At 38.8% G+C, this 19,457-nt stretch overlaps 1 protein-coding gene across 1 annotated transcript in view; it reads right to left on the bottom strand.

Moving 5' to 3' along the window:
• Nucleotides 1–19,457, bottom strand: part of cdh23 (cadherin-related 23) — a 330,854-nt gene that overhangs the window by 228,888 nt on the left and 82,509 nt on the right. The gene's annotated exons all lie outside the window — the stretch shown is intronic.

Here is a 19,457-nt window from a genome sequence, read left to right as displayed (position 1 = left end):
GTCTTAGGGGGCTACCTGGAGACCCCTGACATATAGGGATGCAGTTGGCAATTTTACGACCCGATTGGCTATGAGTGCAGAACTTTGGCATGATTCATCTTTCGCCTGTATCTTCCACGGACGGGTATCCTTGCTTCCAAAATGACAGTTGTATGGCTCAAAACGCAAAAACACTGACTATAGATCAAAAGCCCTGTCTCTCTTTGTGAAAAATGGGCAAAAAGTACTGTAACTCATTTTTCTTTCTGCATGGCCTGGAAGCAACTGACACATGGCCCAATATCAAGCAGTAGCCTGGGGATTGGGGATCACTGCTTTAAAGGGTGTTTATTATAGAATATTAACTATTTATTGGCCTAAATGATTGGATGTTATCTAATTGTTATTTAATTTATTCATTCCAGACACTCACCTAGTCCTTAAAAGCATCTACACGTTTTTTTCAACCAAGCCATTAATCCATCTAAGTGTCCATCTTCTCTATTCATTAGTCTATTTATTTAGTCCTTCACCGTTGAACCATCCACGCACATATAGATGATAGATAGAGATAGATAGATAGATAGATAGATGGATAGAGATAGAAATAGAGATAGAGATAGATAGAGATAGATAGAAATAGAGATAGAGATAGATAGATGGATATAGATGGATAGAAATAGAGATATAGATGGATAGAGATAGATAGATAGATAGATAGAGAGAGAGAGAGAGAGAGAGAGAGAGAGAGAGAGAGAGAGAGAGAGAGAGATAGAAATAGAGATAGAGATAAATGGATAGAGATAGAAATAGAGATAGAGAAGGATAGATGGATAGAGATAAAAATAGAGATAGAGATAGATAGATCGATAGAGATAGATAGAAATAGAGATAGAGATAGATCGACGGATAGAGATAGATAGAAATAGAGATAGAGATAGATAGATGGATATAGATAGATAGAAATAGAGATAGAGATAGATAGAAATAGAGATAGTGATAGATAGATGGATATAGATGGATAGAAATAGAGATAGAGATAGATAGATGGATAGAGATAGATAGATAGAGATAGATAGATAGATAGATAGATAGATAGATAGATAGATAGATAGATAGATAGATAGATAGATAGATAGATAGATAGATAGATAGATAGATAGATAGATAGATAGATAGATAGATAGATAGATAGATAGATAGATAGATAGATAGATAGATAGATAGATAGATAGATAGATAGATAGATAGATAGATAGATAGATAGATAGATAGATAGATAGATAGATGGATGTATATATATATATATAGAGAGAGAGAGAGAGATACTTTATTCATCCCCGCAGGGAAATTCACATTTCCAGCAGCATCCCTGTGCTGAGAACAATACAATAATAAAGCAAAAAGAATACAATATACAAATACCCAATGTGACGTGCTAATACCCACTCTAGCGTGTTATATAGCGTATCTAGATAGTGCTACACGGAATACACATTGCAATAAAATACAGTAATGTGCAATGTAGGAGGTGTGGTTTAATGTTTAATGCCTTTACTCCGCTGGGTGGAGTTAAAGAGCCTCATGGCATGAGGAAGAAAAGATCTCTTCAATCTGTCCGTGGTACAAGACTGTGACAGCAGTCTGTGGCTGAAGCTGCTCTTCTGTCTGGTTATAATGCTGTGTAGTGGATATCAACACTTTCATCCAATCGATTTATTACACAGCCATCTAATGCAGCCATCAGTCATCCATAAAACAACTGTGCATCCGTCCATCCATCCTTTGCTCCATCTGTTTACCAATCCCTTTGTTCATCTGTTTGCCAAACCAATCCAACCAACCAACCAATCAATCCGTCAAACAAGTTGGTTAGTTTATCTATTTGAACATCCATACATCCACCCATGTGTTCACTCACACTTCCATGTATACATAACATCAGAGATGGTTGGTAATTTAAAAAAAAAAAAAATGTCAGGACCCGAACGGAGACAGGACCCACTTGCGTTACGTTTCTCTCAGTTTTATTGGAAGAAAGGAAAGGGTTGCCCCCACGATCCGGTGATCGCTGGGCGCAGGAAGCAGGTCGCTCTGAACTGTTTGGGGCTGAGGTGAGCGTCGGATCAGAATCATTGGTCTTACTTGCCCTCTGCCTTGAGTCAACATAATTGCGTGCCTCACTTTGCATCTGCAGACGCTAGGCACAGTATTACAGTACATACTGATTGCATTAATAATATTCATACTAAGATGTGAAAATGCAGCCATTTTGAAAAAGACAATCCAATATTTGTGAAGTTCAATGAGAAAGAACTTTAACAGTGTGTATGGTTATTTACATTTTATATATTTTTAGTTGTATATTTCCATGACAACAGGTCAATGCCTGTCCTTAACTGCACACTGTAATCCATCCATCCAGTTTTAGGTAAAAGGCTGTTTTACTTCAGATGATAGCCATCAACCAGACTAAACTAACCAAAATCCATAACAGAAAAATATATTAATACCACAGCCATATCCCCCTAGTGGGAGGTGGCTAGAGTCATTTCTGACTCTTTTTTGGGAGATTGATTCAGAGGAGGGGATTCCCAGCCCCCTCGCTGAACCCAACTCTGGTGTTGGGAGTCATTAGGTGACCAAACCCCCTAATTACAACCCCTAATGCTGAACGCCAAGCAGGGAGGCAACGGGTACCAATGTTTAAGTCTTAGGTATGTCTCGCCCAGTCACGGGGCGGGTGCCATACCCCCAAGGCCACCGAGCTGAACAGAAAAAAATGCATATCATAAAAAAAGCCAGCCACATCCTAATGTTTATGTTTTGAATGTGGGAGGAAACCAGAATATCTAGAGATAAACAGAAGTAGAACACACCACAGAGTAAGGTGTAAGCAAATTTGTGAAGCAGCTTTGAGTCAGAGCCAAGCTAATTCACCGCTGTGCTGGTTTAGACTGCAAAAAAAAAGCTCCTTTTTAATAATGCTGCTTACCCTTCTATGAATTGTGGGAGCTTGTCGTCTGAAACGGGTCCGGGAACGTTACCAAGGATAAGAAATTCTATTATATGGAAAATCTGGACATGTCCAGATTAATGGCATTTACACTTCCGGCTCACAGTTGTTTCCGGCAATTTAACATGAAACGCACGTACGTTGGAATGTATAAAAAACCCGCGCCTGTACAAAACAGGAGAGACTAAAAAGATGCACAGCTATCATCTTGTTAGTAAAAACCTTGTCAGAATTCTCAGTTCTGCCAAGTGTGTGTCATTGCAAAGGAGAGAGCCCAAGGCATTGTGGGGGCCGGGATGGAGGGGAGGATCCCCGCACACTTGAAAGAAAAGGCAGAGAGGGACTGACAGGTTGATTTATTCAAAGAGTAAGGAGTGGGTGAATCAAACTTTAATGGCTTTTGGGAGAGCAAGGCGTTCTCTCCCTCCCTTCAATCTTGCCCCACTCATGCCGTCTTTTTTTGTCTGCACCCACTTTCCGTTCTATACCTCTCTTTCCCACCTCTCCCTCCGTTCCTCTCTCCCTACATCCCGCGATGGTCACTCTATAACAAAAGCCGCTTCTTTTTGACGGATAAATATGCACTCATCTCAACGTAGCTTGTAAATCAAGGTGCTCTTCATGCCCACTGAGCTAAACGACAGAAAAATAAATAGAGAAAGAAGAGGTGATTTAACATCACTAAGCCTTGTAGTGCCTGTGATGCTTTTGTAGCATTTTAGCGCTAACCCCTGTCATGCGAAAGATTCAGAGAACGGTTGCTTTATATGCCAAGCGACACTCACATTTTTGCTCTTTGCCCTCAAGGTTTTCAAAAAACATTTTTATCTATAGGACTATTCTATACCATAAATAACGGCGTTATTTTTTCAGTAACGGGGTAATCTAACCAATTACTTTTACCGCCATTACAACACCATTACCCTTACTGACTGTCAAAGTGTTTCGTTACTTTGAGAAAAGCGGTTTCCTGCTCTATTCCGAGTTTGTTAGGTCACGTCTTTGGGTTCCATGTCACCGATTAAAATAGCGGCTACCATATAGTAGCATAGCGATTACAAATAAAGTATTTCCTAATTCGCCGAGAGAATTATGTCGTTTGCGAATTAAAACGGCTACCCACCAAACAGAGAGCAGGTTCCCTTGAGACGCTATTTTCTTTTTTCTTTCACGGATTCTGTGCAGTTGACTTTGAATTTGTATAAAAATGGTCACATTTTTTTGTATATTATCGTTTTGTTTGTATATTTATTAACATTTTCATTTCATGTTTTCTATGTTTTGTACTGTTAACGATTAAGTGTAAATTTTGCTTTATTTGCCCCCGTTTTAAGTAATTCATAAAATACATAATGAATAGTAATATATGGACTAAAAGGCGGCACGGTGGATGAATGGTTAGCACGTGAGCGGCACGGTTCTGAGGTCATGGGACAATTCCAGATACCAGCCTTCCTGTGTGGAGTTTGCATGTTCTCCCTGTGCTTAAGTGGGTTTCGTCCGGACACTCTGGTTTCCTTCCACATTCCAAAAACAAGCATGTCAGTTCAATTGGCAGTATAAATTGTGCTTAGGTGTGAATGAGCGAGTGAGTTGTCTGTCCCTGTGTGCCCTGCGACTGGCTGGCAACCAGTTCAGGGTGTCCCCTGCCCACTGCTCGAAAATAGCTGGAATGAGCTCCAGCAGCCCCGCAACCCTACTGAGGACAGGCGGTTCAGATAATGGATAGTAGGATATGGATTAACAGCAAAAACACCTGAAGAGACATTCAAAAGAGCAGGGCTGTTTAGTATGCAGAGCCGGAAAAAAAACTAGAATTGCCATTCCTACAACGGACCATTAGAGTTAGATTTGATTTATTAAACTAATTTTATATTTTCTACTGCTGATTGTTATTTTGATATATTGTTTACACTTTTTTTTTTTTTTTTTTTTTTTTTTTTTTTTTGCACTTAAAGTATAGGATATATATGTTGTTGGTGAGGCAATGAATAATACAAGGTTCTATAACACAACTACCTGTCCGTTCTTCTCTATTAATCAGACTTGAATACTGCTCAGAAAATCTCATATTCATATTCATATTCTAGTGAGTAATTATAACAAACTGTTTTTTTAAAGTAATGTGTCCAACACTGAGTAATACTGGTAAGTTCTACTGACACTAAGAGGATTCCCCCAAAAAATCCTCACCCCAAATTTCACACAGTAAGTTCCGTAGCTGGAATTGTACCCCGGATGTCTAAATTGTAGAGTTGTACATTCTAACCAAAAAATAATAAATAAAATAAAGATGAAAATGATATCCCATATAACAATGGCCTATCCAGGTATCAGTGTCAGGGATTTTAACAGCCTTGGGTTAACAATGTCCCATAGCAGTATTGTCAGTGGCTGTTTTTTAGTCATAAACTGGAAATTGGAGAAATAAAAATCCCTATACATTTCATCCCATTTACTGGAAAATATAACAATCACATGTATAGGTGCAGTATTCATATGGATCCTATGTAAGAGTGGTATCAGTATCGGTATCTATTGTAGGGTCTGTTTATTAAAATATGTCTTTGCATGTAGATGTCCATGAATGTATGACTTCTTAATTTATAACATTTCATAGCTTTTTAATCATAATTAATGCAGTGCATGATGACTCATATCAGAGTACCGTATTTTCCGCACTATATGGCGCACCATGTTATAAGGCGCACCTTCAATGAATGATATATTTTAAAACTTATGCCATACATAAGACGCACCCCATTATAAGGCGCTATAAGTGCATGCTGGTTTAAGATCAGGTAATTGTGCAATTTTGTAATTGTAATCCTGTGCAGTCCTTCGAGACATTTTTGGGATTAAGGGCTATTTACGGTAAATAAATGTGACGACTTGACTACAGTAGAGAATGTAGTTACTTTATGCAACCTCTAGATGTTGCCACGCTCAAGGGAATGTCAACAAAATATTCAAAAAGGTCAAACTTTATTAACAAACAAGCTTTCCACAACTCCATTCACTCCCAAAATAAATAAACAGCCGTTTTATTATTTTCTCTGAGGTAAAGCATTTTCGTGACACATCTTTGACATCTTTGAACAACATCGACATATCATTTTATTTTTTGTCCATTTAGTCAACACGCAAAGAAAAAAACGTCTGATACTGTTATTTTAAATGAAACGTTAGTGCAATCGCAATAAAGTGACACTCGTAATGTGCAAAAACAACGAGTGCAAAGCAATAACATAATAACTGTAAAATGTAAAACGTAAACACACAAAAGAAAAACAAAGATCACTCTATAAGCTCCTCATCGACGAATCCCTCGAATTCTTCTTCTGCTGTGTTCGAATTGACCATATCTCAGTGAATGGGCCATCCAACACGTCCGGTGTTTTTGTGCCAGCGCTGTTGCCTTCATACGTATAGTTATCGTACTGACACTTCTGCTTGCCGCTCTTTGTTGAACAACCCACTGTTCAAGTGTCTCCTCTAACTCTGGCCATCTTGCTTTATTGCCACGGAAACTTTGTTGAGTTTTCCTTACTTGGCGGAGCTTATCTTCATCCTTTCTCCACTTCCGTACCATCGATTCATTTAAGTTTAACTCTCTCGCTGCTGCTCTATTGCCGTGTTGTGCTGCGTGACTGATCGCTTTGAGTTTAAACTCGGCGTTGTACGCGTGTCTCTTAACAGGGCCATTTTCTTATACAAATGCACGTATGAAAGAGAATCTCGCTCTCTCTCTTTCTCTTTCTCTCTCTCTCTCTCTCTCTCTCTCTCTCTCAAACGTGACATTCTGAATAATTCTGCGTTTGTTTAAGGTAAATTGTGCTTTACATCTTCACCAGTCATAACCCTGGATTCAGACAAATACTGTATTTGTTGAATATGAATTAAGCAGTTTAATGGGGTAGCCATTTTGCCACTTAGTAAACAAATACAACACGAGCCCCGGCAACTACCAATCGTTTAATATTTCCCAGTATGCACAGCGCGAAAAATTGAGTCGGCGGCTGTTTCTCGTAGTTGCGAGACCTTGCGAATTTAATATTGAGCCATATATAAGGCGCACTGTGTTATAAGGCGCATGGTCAGCTTTTGAAAAAAAACAAGACTTTTAGGTGCGCCTTATAGTGCGGAAAATACGGTATACTTATTTACTTATTAACACAATTACTTTCTGATACATCCATTTATTCACTTGGTATTCCGTCTCTACATTAGTTTAAGTTTTATCAGTCGTTGCCAGACCCAATCTAGACAAAGGGCTGGTGTAATGTAAGTAATGATTTTCCCACAACCTCTAATGTTTTGATTTTGTCATGGCCCTGCCATTCTATAGTATCAAAGGGATATTCAGCCATTTTGTGAAACTATAAAGCCTTTTTCTGCAACTCACACCGCCCGAAAGATTCTGTTTTTGTTTACTAAAAATCTCAACGCGCTTACATGACTTCAGCGCTTGTTTTACCTGTCTCACAACACTAATTTTAATCGAACATGGGAAGAAAGAAAAGTCATTACTCTTTACTATTAATACTCAAGAGTCTCATTACGCGTGTAGTTGGTTTCAGTATGACAACACAGTCAGTGTTATAAAACATCTGTAATTTCAATGTTGCATTTTTTTTAATTAACAGTAATCTTTTACTCCTTTGATGTTTTGATTAGGAATGTTTGATCCCATTATTATAGTATATAGTATTTTAATAGCACACAACTAGTGTACACAGTCAATTATATCAATAGCAGCAGTTTACAAAACGTCCCCAACTCATCATTTCAAACACATGCAAATAAAACACATCCTTTTATATTTCCTTTTCTCTTTACCAGATTATTACATTTTAATAATGATTATGTCATGATTACTGACGCGAGGTTCCTGAGCCTGCTCTTTTGGTGCCAACTGCCTCGGTCGCTGATTGGCTGCTTGTCTCTTTTTAAACCCCCGTCTTCCTGTCACCCGTTGTCAGTCCGTCTGCGAACCTCAGCTCACGCTAGGCAAGCCTTTTCAACCCTAACTTTCTCCTGTCCTGATTCCTGTTTGATTCCCGGCTCCGACCCCTTTTCTGAACTTGACTACGTTTTTGCTCTCCCGTCCCGGCCATCGATCGGCCCCGCTCTCGACACTGCCTTCGCTCTAAAATTCCACTTCCGCGTCTGAGTAACCTGCTCCCCACGATCAACGATCTACAGATCCTGTATTCTACCCTTTCCATGCTTCCTGATAAAACTCAGAGACACGCAAGTGGGTCCTGTCTTCGGTCTGGTCCTGACAGATTAACTTCCTTCATTCTGATAAAACGGCCTCCAAAGGGCATTAGCCAGTGTCACAATATCAGTACTCAACCGTCCCTGAATATAATATATTTTCCAAATGCCTAAATTTTAACTGTTGATTGAAAAGCCACTACAATAGTAGTGTTGGCTGTGAATATGATCCTTTTGATACAAGCACAGAACCTTTTGAACTTTAACAATCTGCCAATTCAATGATTTCTTTGAGCCGTATGTCTAATCTTGCCTTTTGTATAAGACCCTGTTTTCATTATTGAAACAGAGAGTGCAATTTGAAACTTCAACAGCACATTTCCCACTAATTTAATGACTACATTGCACAGTATGTTGTCGGATTTTCAAGAACACGTATTTTGAAAAAGACGATTTTATGCTCTATCAGTAAAGGGTGCATACATTTAGATTTCAGACAGCGAAGTTGCACATCCAGACTTCCATGAAACAAATCGGTGGTGCATTTCCTTGTTTTCCGTTCAGCACTGAGCAGTGGAGCTGAACGCTTTATCTGTGGATATGTGCTCGAATATTTAAGTACACGATACTGTTATATAGGAAAACAGGTGTTTATCATTCTTACATTGTGCCGTTTTGTTATTGAAGGTCAACCACTGTTTATTTGTTACCAACATTTACGATCAAATGTATTGTTTATGAATATGCAGATTAGGAGTAATATATTTTTAATTTATTCCGGCGTCTTCACGTTTCTTTTTCTTTTAAAGTAGATACAAGTTGAAAGAAGCTACCTTGAGGAGTAAATGAAAGTTTCCAATAGAGAGAGAGAGGTACAGACAAATTTCTATAAATCTACATACTGAGCACAAACATAAAGAGGTCCTTGCAAGAATACAGACACTTCTTATAACTGAAATGCTTCTGTTGAAATGCATGTGAAAACAGCTGGGTTAACAGCTTGAGTCTGTGGAAAATGTTACAGTATCAGCTTCAAATGAAAGGGTAGGACTTAAAAAGGCTGGATTAGATTGTGGAGATTGATATTATGTGTTTGAGTTGTAATAAAAATTAGGAGGCAGAAAAAAGAAGAAGATGGATAAAAGTGCAACAGTGAAGTCAAATAAAGCAAGTTTTGGGGCTGGTAGCAGCATCAAGAAGGTGGCCTGTGGGTTACAAATTTCAACTCATTGCAACAAGTATGTGACCCTTGTGTGCCCTTCTACTAAATATATGCTTTAGGTGAGGTGCTGTCGTCATGGGAGTATAAAGTGAAAAAAGGAATTAAACGTTTATATTTATTCAGTGTTATGGTTCTTTCTCATTTAAACCTGGATAACCCATCCATCCATCCATTATCTGCACCGCTTATCTAAAGTAGGGTCCCGCGGGTGCTGGTGCCCATCCCAGCTATCTTCGGGCAGTGGACAGGGAACACCCTGAACTGGTTCCCAGTCAGTCACAGGGCAAACAGAGACATCATTCATACCTAGGGACAATATGGACCGGCCAACTTACCTGAAATGCATGTTTTTGGATTGCGGGAGGAAACCGGAGTGCCCGGAGGAAACACGTGCAAATACGGGGAGAACATGAAAACTCCACACGGGGAGGCTGCGGTAACTGGACTTGAACCCTAAACCTTCGAACCGTGGGGCTGCACATTAACCACCCAGCTGCTGCGCCGCCCCCTGGAGAACTCGCGCGTCATAATTTCCCCACAAAAGAAGAGGGTTCTTGTATATTAGTATAGAAAAATACTGTTTTTTTAAATGTTGCCAATGAAATGAGTAATAAGCTGCAGAGTCTGTACATTTATTTGACTGTGCCTCACCAGACATGAACTTCACCATACATCACTCCAAAATATGTATGCATTTAGATGTAGAAAAACAACATGACTGTTTGTCTTTATCTAACGTAAAATAATTGTTTGAGTGCAGAGATAGTCTATTGATGTGACTTCTATATAAAAATCACTATCCACGGTATGACAATTTTTTTGCATAAATCCAAATAATTCACATGCGAGCTATTATCTAAAATACTAGATGGAGAAATGCCCTTGAGAAGTCTGTTTTTATAAAAGAAATATGATACAACCTATATCATCTTATAGAATATTAATACGCAGGGAGAAAACAGCTACAGGCACCATTTGTGAAGTTTCTTTTTGGAATGAAACAGTTTAAAAGGATAAAAAAAGGAACCGTGGCAATCGTCTAAATTAAATTATGGAACTAGCCCGTATAATCAGTGAAGTCAGCTGCGTCCTACCTTTCACAAACCAAAGTTTTTAGCCAGAGGGAAAACATAATATCCACAGAATCGCCAAGTTTGCAAACATTTCCCTAGAATGAAGTTACATCAATTGAAGACCGGTTTATAATATCTGAGCTTAGTAGACTGGAGTCAATTACTGAAGCCTTGCATTGAAAAAAATCTTGGTGTGAAAGCATTTATCTGTTCTGTTGCAAACAAATGGAATAAAATCCCACTTGAGCTATCCTATTACAGTAAAGGTAGATAGCAGCTACTCATTTTTTTACATCCCTACACTGTAAAAACAGTTGAAACAAAAATAACCCAACTTGGGTCAAGTGCGGGTTGTTTTTGCTAAAGAGACATTGTGTATTATTGTGTTGTACAAAAAATGGCATTCATGAAAAAAAACAATAATATTTCATTAACAAGTTAAAATACATGAACTATGATAGAAACGTGAATTCAGTTTTCTAAATACTCTTAGGTCAATAAATTTGTTTTTAGTCTACACACATGAGGCTTTGCTAGAGGGAACTGACATAATTGTCCACCCGTCTCGATTACTGTAATGCACTACTCTCCGGTCTTCCAATGACCAGACTCAAGAGTCTTCAGCTGGTACAAAATGCCGCAGCGAGGCTTTTAACTAGGACAAAAAAGTCCGATCACATCACCCCAATTTTGGCTAACCTGCATTGGCTCCCTGTTAGCCTAAGATGTGATTTCAAGGTTCTCTTATTATTATTCAAAATCATACATGGACTTTCCCCCTCATATCTCTCAGATTTGATTTCCCCCTATGTTCCGGCCCGAAGCTTACGTTCTGAGAGCGCCAGTCCTCTGGTGATCCCAAGAGCCAAGAAGTGTTCCGCAGGTTCGAGAGCGTTCTCCATCCGGGCACCGGTGTTGTGGAATGCTCTTTCCCCTGAGATCCGATCTGCATCCTCAGTGGAAATGTTTAAATCTAAGCTTAAAACTCACTTCTACTCTATAGCATATGAATAACCTAAACTGCTTATGTGTAATAACCTGTGAAGCCCTTTGAGACTCTTTGTGATTAAGGGCTATACAAATAAAAATGACTTGACTTGACTTGACATTATACTCAAAAACCTCCAAAAGGCTGAGCAAAGAAATGAGAAGAGAAATGGTGCGATTTGCTTACAGTGATTCAGTAGTCTATATTCTTTCTTGCGCTTTGTAGTACTGGTTTTCAGTTGCACTACAAAATTCAAAACAGTTAGTTTTCCCTAAATTGCCGCCAATTTTTTAAAATCTGTATGAAACCCCATAAATGTGTTTAAAGTTAAAGACTCATTTCATTCAAGTCAAGGATTGGTCCATTTTAGACTCATTTTTGGGTTATTCTTCACCCAACTGTTTATGTATGTGATTCAATGATACTTTACTACTTTATGTGCAGAGGTGGGTTGTAACAAGTTACATTTACCCGGTTACATTTAATTGAGTAAGTTTCGGCCCATTTTGGACTTCTAGGAGTATTTTTAAATCATTATACGTTTTACCTTTACTTGAGTAGATTTGTGAAGTATTAACTGTACTCTTACTCTGCTACATTAGGCTACTTTTAAACTGTTACTTAAATACCCTCTACGTAAGTTTTCATCTGTCAGTCTCTGCTAAGGCGCGTTTATTTTGTCAGACCTCCACTGCCACGTTTCTTTTATTTAGATTTGACTAGTGACCCAAACAACCACCAGGTGGTGCTTCTGAGCAGTGTTAGGAACGTTTTTTGTTTTTGTTTTTCCTGTACTGTGTCAGGACCAGAACGGAGACAGGACCCACTTGAGTGCGTTTCTCTTAGTTTTATTTGGAAGAAGGGAAAGGATAGTACACAGGATCCGTAGATCGCTGGTTGCGGGGAGCAGGTCGCTCAGACACGGAAGTGGTATTTCCGTGGCGAGCGATGGCGGTGTCGAGAGCGGAAAAATAAAACAGATCAGTAGCCGGAATGGGGGAGAAAAATCGTAGTCTAGATCAGAAAAGGGGTCGGAGCCGGGAAACAGACGGGAATCAGAACAGGAGAGAGTCAGGGTCGAAAAGCTTGCCTAGCGTAAGCTGAGATTCGCAGACGGACTGACAACCGGTGACAGAAAGACGGGGTTTTTAAAGGTGACAGGGAGCCAATCAGAGTACAAGGCAGTTGCCGCCAAAGGAGCGGGCACAGGTGCCTCGCATCAGTAATCATGACAGTACTGTATGCCCATTGTATATAGCTGTAGCCTCACATATATACATCTCATAATCCACAGAGGGTTCACCCAAACAAACTGAGTACACAGACTTACAAGAGTTCAACAGAAAGCGCAAGTCCTCCCCGTCAAGTTAGAGTCCCGTGAAAAATGCCAAAATCACAGCCTTTGCTTCACCAAGGCGGGTAACACAAGGAACACTTGACAAGCTGGTGCTGAATTTTCTATTTAATGCTAACCAACCATTTTATGCGGGAAAGATACTTGAATTTACTTTGATTATTTTATTCTATTTCTAAATCAAATGTAATCTTTTGTTGATTGGATGGACTTTGATGATTCGATGATCTGATTTGATGCTTGTTTAAAAATATAGAATAAATAAGATGTTGCTACAGTTACTCAGTTCAGGAATAGTTTTTTCACCAAGTCATATTTTAGTTTAACTTAAATCATTTTCAGTTGACGACTACTTTTTACTACTACTTGAGTCATATTATTTTGAAGTAACAGTACTTTTAATGAGTAAGATTTTTGGCTACTCTACCAAACTCTGTACAGATGAATACAATATGCTACATAAATTAAGTTTCCTCGTCTTACTTTATATATATATATATATATATATATATATATATGAAAAGGCACACACTCACACATGAAAGTATTTCATGATTTCAAAATATAAAAGGAAAGTGGTTTTTAGACAGCTGGAGGTAAGCAAGTGGAGTCTATGTACAATCGAATCAAGCGAAAGAAAAAAGTTCTCAAAGACTAGCCAGCGATGGCTAACATCCCGAGTGTCTCATCGAGTCTTTATTTCATATTCACCCCCACCCTTTATGCTTAAATCCCACATCCCTCCCTATGGGACTCAGGGTCTTAGTGTCAGGCGGAATTCTCTTTGAGACCTGAGCGACTCATCCACTAGCCGCTCAATCCTGCAGCCACAACAATCTATTACAATACAGAGGCACTGAGACATCGAGACCAACTTTGGTTGGCCAAATCACAGCTGTTGTTCAAATCAGGGGTACTCGAAAATATGTGATTTGGGTGCTTAATCAAAAGTATTGTGACAATTCTTTTAAAGGTGTATCCAAATATTTTTTCAATTAGGCACAAAATATTTAGTGTTCCTCCCCAAAATTAGGCAAATACAGTAATCCTTTAATGTATCTTGGTTTACTTTTAGTGGTTTCGATACTTAGCGGATTTTGAATTGGATTGAATTATCTTTGTCATTGAAAGAAACGTATCCTGCATTGTGTTTTGCAGCAGACAGCAGACAGCAAATGTGTATCATAAGGGCGAGACTGTGATAGGCCAGTGTGTGCCGTCATTCAAACAGCCATGGCGTCTGGGCGCACAAGACAATGTGTTCTCCCAAAACGGACTGCAAAACTTGGCTACGGCTAGTGTTTTAGCGGCTCGTGAGATTTAAAAGAAATTCATCAAAGAAATAGGATTCTGAGTGCTAAGAAATGGTGATCACCAGCGGGTGCTTCGTGGATTGTAATCAGGTCATGGAAAGGACTGAGGTTGTGTCAGGGGAGAAAGCAAGAGCGGTGCTTCATGTCTGGCATACCGCTTACTGCCACCCCTGCCGAGCCTATATCTCACCAACGCCAGATCCATTACCCATGAAACGGATGACTGAATAATCACGTAGACCTGGCTCATTCCGAGAATACCTAATGCTAGCATGCTGCTAGCCAGTAGCTCTCTAAATCACATTTTTACACTGAAAGGAGAAGCCCTTCAATTTCGTTTTACTTTTGGATATCGACAATAACGACCATTCATTAAACTGCAATTCTGTTTTGAGTGTATTTGTTTGTAGATCTGCAGCTGTTATTTTGTTACAATCATACCCTCTCAGTCGGTAATCGTGTCATCACTCGGTCAGTTTTCCCCTTGGGGGCTTTTATGAAGGCTTGACGCTAATTCGCCGATTTTCACTTTTAGCGGATTGTTCTGGTCCCCATTTACCGTGGTTACTGAGGGATTTCAGAGACACCGAGACGTATTTTGGCTTGCCAGATCACAGTTCTTGTTCATAACAGTTGTAAAAGAAAATACAGTTGTACTTCGTATGTAGAGAAGCATTTTGTATGTAAATGCACTAATCCGGCAGCACGGCGGAGCGGTGGTTAGCGCTTGAGCGGCACAGTTCATGTCATGGGAACCTGTTGTGGGTTCAAATCCAGCTCCAGCCTTCCTGTGCGGAGTTTGTATGTTCTCCCCGTGCTTGCGTGGGTTTCCTCCAGGCACTCCGGTTTCCTCCCACGTTCCAAAAACATGCATTTCAGGTGAATTGGCCGGTCCAAATTGTCCATAGGTGTGAATGAGCGAATGAGTTGTCTGTCCCTGTGTGCCCTGCGATTGGCTGGCAACCAGTTCAGGGTGTCCCCTGCCCACTGCCCGGAGATGGCTGGGATGGGCTCCAGCCCCCCCGCGACCCTAATGAGGATAAGCGGTAAGGCTAATGAGATGAGATGCACTAATCCATTCCAAGACCCACAAAAGTACAATATGATATTTTTTAAATAAATCATAAAAAGGCATCAGAACATGAAACAAATACATGTTAAAATTAGATTACCGCACAAACATAACAAGGCAAATAATGTAAAAATAAAAAAAAATAAAAAATGTGTCTCTCGTTTTTTAAAAAATGATCCAATGATGTCTACTTTTGCCGGATTTTGGCAACACCTCGGACATGCGCGTGGTAGACGTAGTGATAGCCAGACTTGTCAGCCCTTTTTGCTGGTGATTCCTTTCCACAAATTCCTGTGACTTCATGGAATTTTGCTAAAATGTCTTTAATTTGGGCTGATGGTCTAGCCCTCCTGCTCATCGTTTGTGAACTCTGAACTGTGACACAGAGAGCATGCTGGGACTACACAGACTCGAAGTGATAGCCCATTTGTCTAACTCTGGGAGCGGCAATTAGCAGCGCATACTGTACTGTATTTTAGACTTCGTATCCTGAAATGCCTTCTTAACAAGAAGCAATATTGTCCCGTTCAGGTACCTCTTAACCTTAAACTTTCGTTTGCAGAGACATTCGCAAGTACAAGTACCACTGTATGTGATTTGTGTGTTTATTCAGATGTGTCATGTTTTAAAGCTACCTAATTTTAAATGACTGTTTCCAAAGGCAAAATATTCAGACATTAATAGTATCTCATTTTTATAATGGATTCCTCCCTTCAATATCTCTATCATGAATGTCTGTAACCATCTGCTGTTCAGACATTATATTTGGTATTATTTTCAGTGCTGACGTCCAGACCCTGCTGGCTTAGTGGAAGGTTCGGTCTACCAGTTCATTAACACGTACAGAGGCAACAGTAGACGCCCACCTGCTTCCCATCAACTTTTTGTCCTTAAAATAAGTAAAATCCATTACCAATGCGGTAAGATTTTTTTGCAGTGCATTCACACAATCTGACAATTATGCGGCTAAATAAATCTTACCCATTGGCAGAAAATTAAGCTTATTTTATGCATAGTTCTTCTAGTTTCAAGATATTTAAACTGGTTGTAAAGCACCGGCTTATGGATCGCAAAGAAATAATAATTTGGGGTTTGTTTTTGTTCAATACATTGCTCGTCTAATGCTAATATGTAGAACTTTCCTTGCAAAGGTTATTAGAGAACGTACGACCTATCCTGCTCGTCGAAATGCAGATATTCCCTATCGAGAGACCACGAGTTCTATTCCCCCAACACGCTCGTGTGCTTCTCTGACCTCCTGCTGAATGAGGTACCTCAGCGCTCTCCATCCGTCTCCTCTTGCCCCCTCACTCATCTAATCCAAGATATAAAGTAATTGCCAGAGTGGAGTGCAGGACTTCAAATAGGGAGCTAAATCCACTCAACGGCAAACAAACACACACCTACACACACACACACACACACACACACACACACAGACACATCGAGTTTATATCCAGTCCATAATTTTGAGATCTTCACCGAATCTTCAAAGTCTCCGGATTTTTCTCTCCAAAATCCTTAAAGCCCAGCAAATAAAGAAGGATCGTTAACACCAGGCCACTAGCTAGTCATGGTCTTTTTTCTCTTCTACCAAGTTGAGGCTCGTATCACTTATCCTAATGTGTTTGTCGATGTGTCTTGTTTAATAGTGTGCAGCCGGTGAGTTCAATCGTCTCGGTTGCATCAGGAGTAAGGGCTAGCTTAGAATGAAATGTCTGTTTTAAGGAGAACTGTTGTATCACTTTCTCTATTTTCACTTTATGAACATTTTGATAGGACCCTTATAAGGCTCTATACCAATGGTCACATGTGTGATCCTAGAATCTCCTCAGGCCTAAAGGGTCCCTTGTCTAAAAACACCCATTGTGGGCCCTCAGTTTGGGTAGTATGCTCTTGAGTGTTTTCCTCACCTTGTTTCTCTTCATTGGCAGGAGAGTTTGCCTATTTTATATGAACTGTTTTTTGTTTTTATGTAATATCTTAAAAATATTTTGGAATGTTGTTCATTGTAAAAAAATATTTTCTGCCGAATTTAGGAATTTAATTCAAAATAGGGAATATTCATACTCAAAATAAGAAAAACTGTCTCATGTATGCAGATAATTATTCTAATTTTAAGTCCTTTTGTGATGCAACAAAATATATCTTAAATTGGAAATATCTTGTGATTAAAAGCACTTTCACAATAGACTATAGGGATCAAATGATTGAATCTTATTGAATGCAAAGACAGAGTATTTTCTTATAAATTAAAGTTATTTTGGTGGAAACGTAATCTATTTCACTAAAACCAGCCCTCTCCCAAGAAAAGCATTTTGTACTGAAATGCTGTACAGGGTTTTTTTCCATTTAGTAGCCAGATTTTTGATTTGAAGAAGGAAAAGTTTTTCTCCTCCACGTGCTCAAATCAACATCCGGGTTGCGAGACTTAATCGAGCAAAACAAAGGCTGGAACGGAGCATTTACGTTGACGTTTTCCTTACAATAAAACCAACTATTGTTTTCTGAGCCTGTGAGTACAGAACGAGCTGTGTGTGAGTGTCACAAAGGCATTGTCAACATAGCTGACCATTTTTTGTATAATAGAGAGGGGCTGGTTATGAGAAGAACAAAACTTGAGGAAGGGGTGAACCAGGACATAGAAAAACCTGAGTTGAAGGAAATTTCCCAATAATTCATTCACACCCAAGACCCGTCCATTGATGAGATCCACAATAAGTCTAAAGGCATTTCTTGGTGGCATACTACTACAAAAACTTCATTCGAAAAAATCATAAATATCATTAATTTCCCCCCAGAATTTTCAATAATGTGATTAATAAAATAATAAAACCGCTAATACTAGAGAAGTCATACAATTATGACAATATATGCAGTGTAACATTTTCAATATTTCAACATTTGAGTCCTTCTTTAAATTTAAGATTTTCAAATGAGCTCCATAGCTTCACTATATTGCGATTCTGCGAGGATGGCTGGAAAAACAAAGTCATGGCGAATATCCCCAGACATATACAGAATATACAAAATTCCATTAGCCAATTAACCTGGTGAAGGGGGCTTTAAAGTCACAAGAATGTGCTTACATTTTCATTGATGGGTGATTGGAACAAATCATATTTTTTGTGAGTTGTCATCTTAAAATGTCCAAAATCTCCAAAAAGGTAATTAGCCGAATATGTCTCCTTTGAAATGAGCAAAACTATATTACATATGAGAGATTAGATGATTTTACATGTATTAAGTATGATTATTTTTATTGTTTTACGTAGAAACAAGATAAACATGTTTAAAAAAGAAAAAAATATGACTTATATGGGAAAATTATTCTGCTTATGGAGTATGTTTATTTTTTACAACATAGTTTTTTACTGGCTTTTCTTGGAATATTACATAAGTAGTTTCATCATATTTATTTCTATTTTACATGTTGTTATACGCAATTCCCATCCTTGTTAAAACTATCTCATGTTTTAGAATTAGAATTGTCTTTATTGTCATTGGTAAAAAACACAGTCATTATTGATTACAATGAGATTAGACAGGGCACTACTGTATAACACGTAATAAAGAATAAAGGAAACACTGAAAAGAACGTCAGGATGAAAAGGCAATCAAATTATATTTATAAGGTTGGAAATGCAACAGAACAATAGAGCATTTAAATTTAGCAGCAACGTATTTTAAAAAGAAGTTGAGAAAATTACATGACAACCCGATTTTCTGTAAACATTAATTTTCCTTAAATTATATACATTGATAAACCGCAAGTAAAGTGAAGGTGGTGATAATGTTTTTGTTTGGAATCTAAGTATGTATATATTTATCGTTTTGTGAGATTGAGTGTCTTCCCACCCAAGAAAGGGTAGAAGAAGTTTACATATGACCATCATCGTTCACAGACAGGTAAGTTACCTTAGACATGAAATATGCCAATAAAACTGACAGTTTTGGATTTTAAGCCTCAGCATTTTTTCCAAGAAAGACATTTCACTCTCACAGAGGGAACTACATTCAATATCAACACCATCTTTCACGGGCAGTCAGGTAGGTTACCCAAGGTGCGAATACTGCCCAAAAAGTTTAATTGGCATTTTCGGTTTTGCTGACTCAGCAGCTCTACAAAGAAGATATTCTACTCTCCCAGGATAGAACAAATTTAGCGAGGATCATAATCTTTCACAAGCAATAATGTAGCCCCTATAAAAACCGACACG

Source organism: Urocampus carinirostris, chromosome 13 (assembly GCF_059441175.1).
Source record: "Urocampus carinirostris isolate Australia breed hairy pipefish chromosome 13, RoL_Ucar_1.0, whole genome shotgun sequence".
Lineage (NCBI taxonomy): Eukaryota > Metazoa > Chordata > Actinopteri > Syngnathiformes > Syngnathidae > Urocampus > Urocampus carinirostris.
The sequence above is the reverse complement of the archived record's forward strand: the minus strand, read 5'-3'. Positions and strand labels throughout refer to the sequence as shown.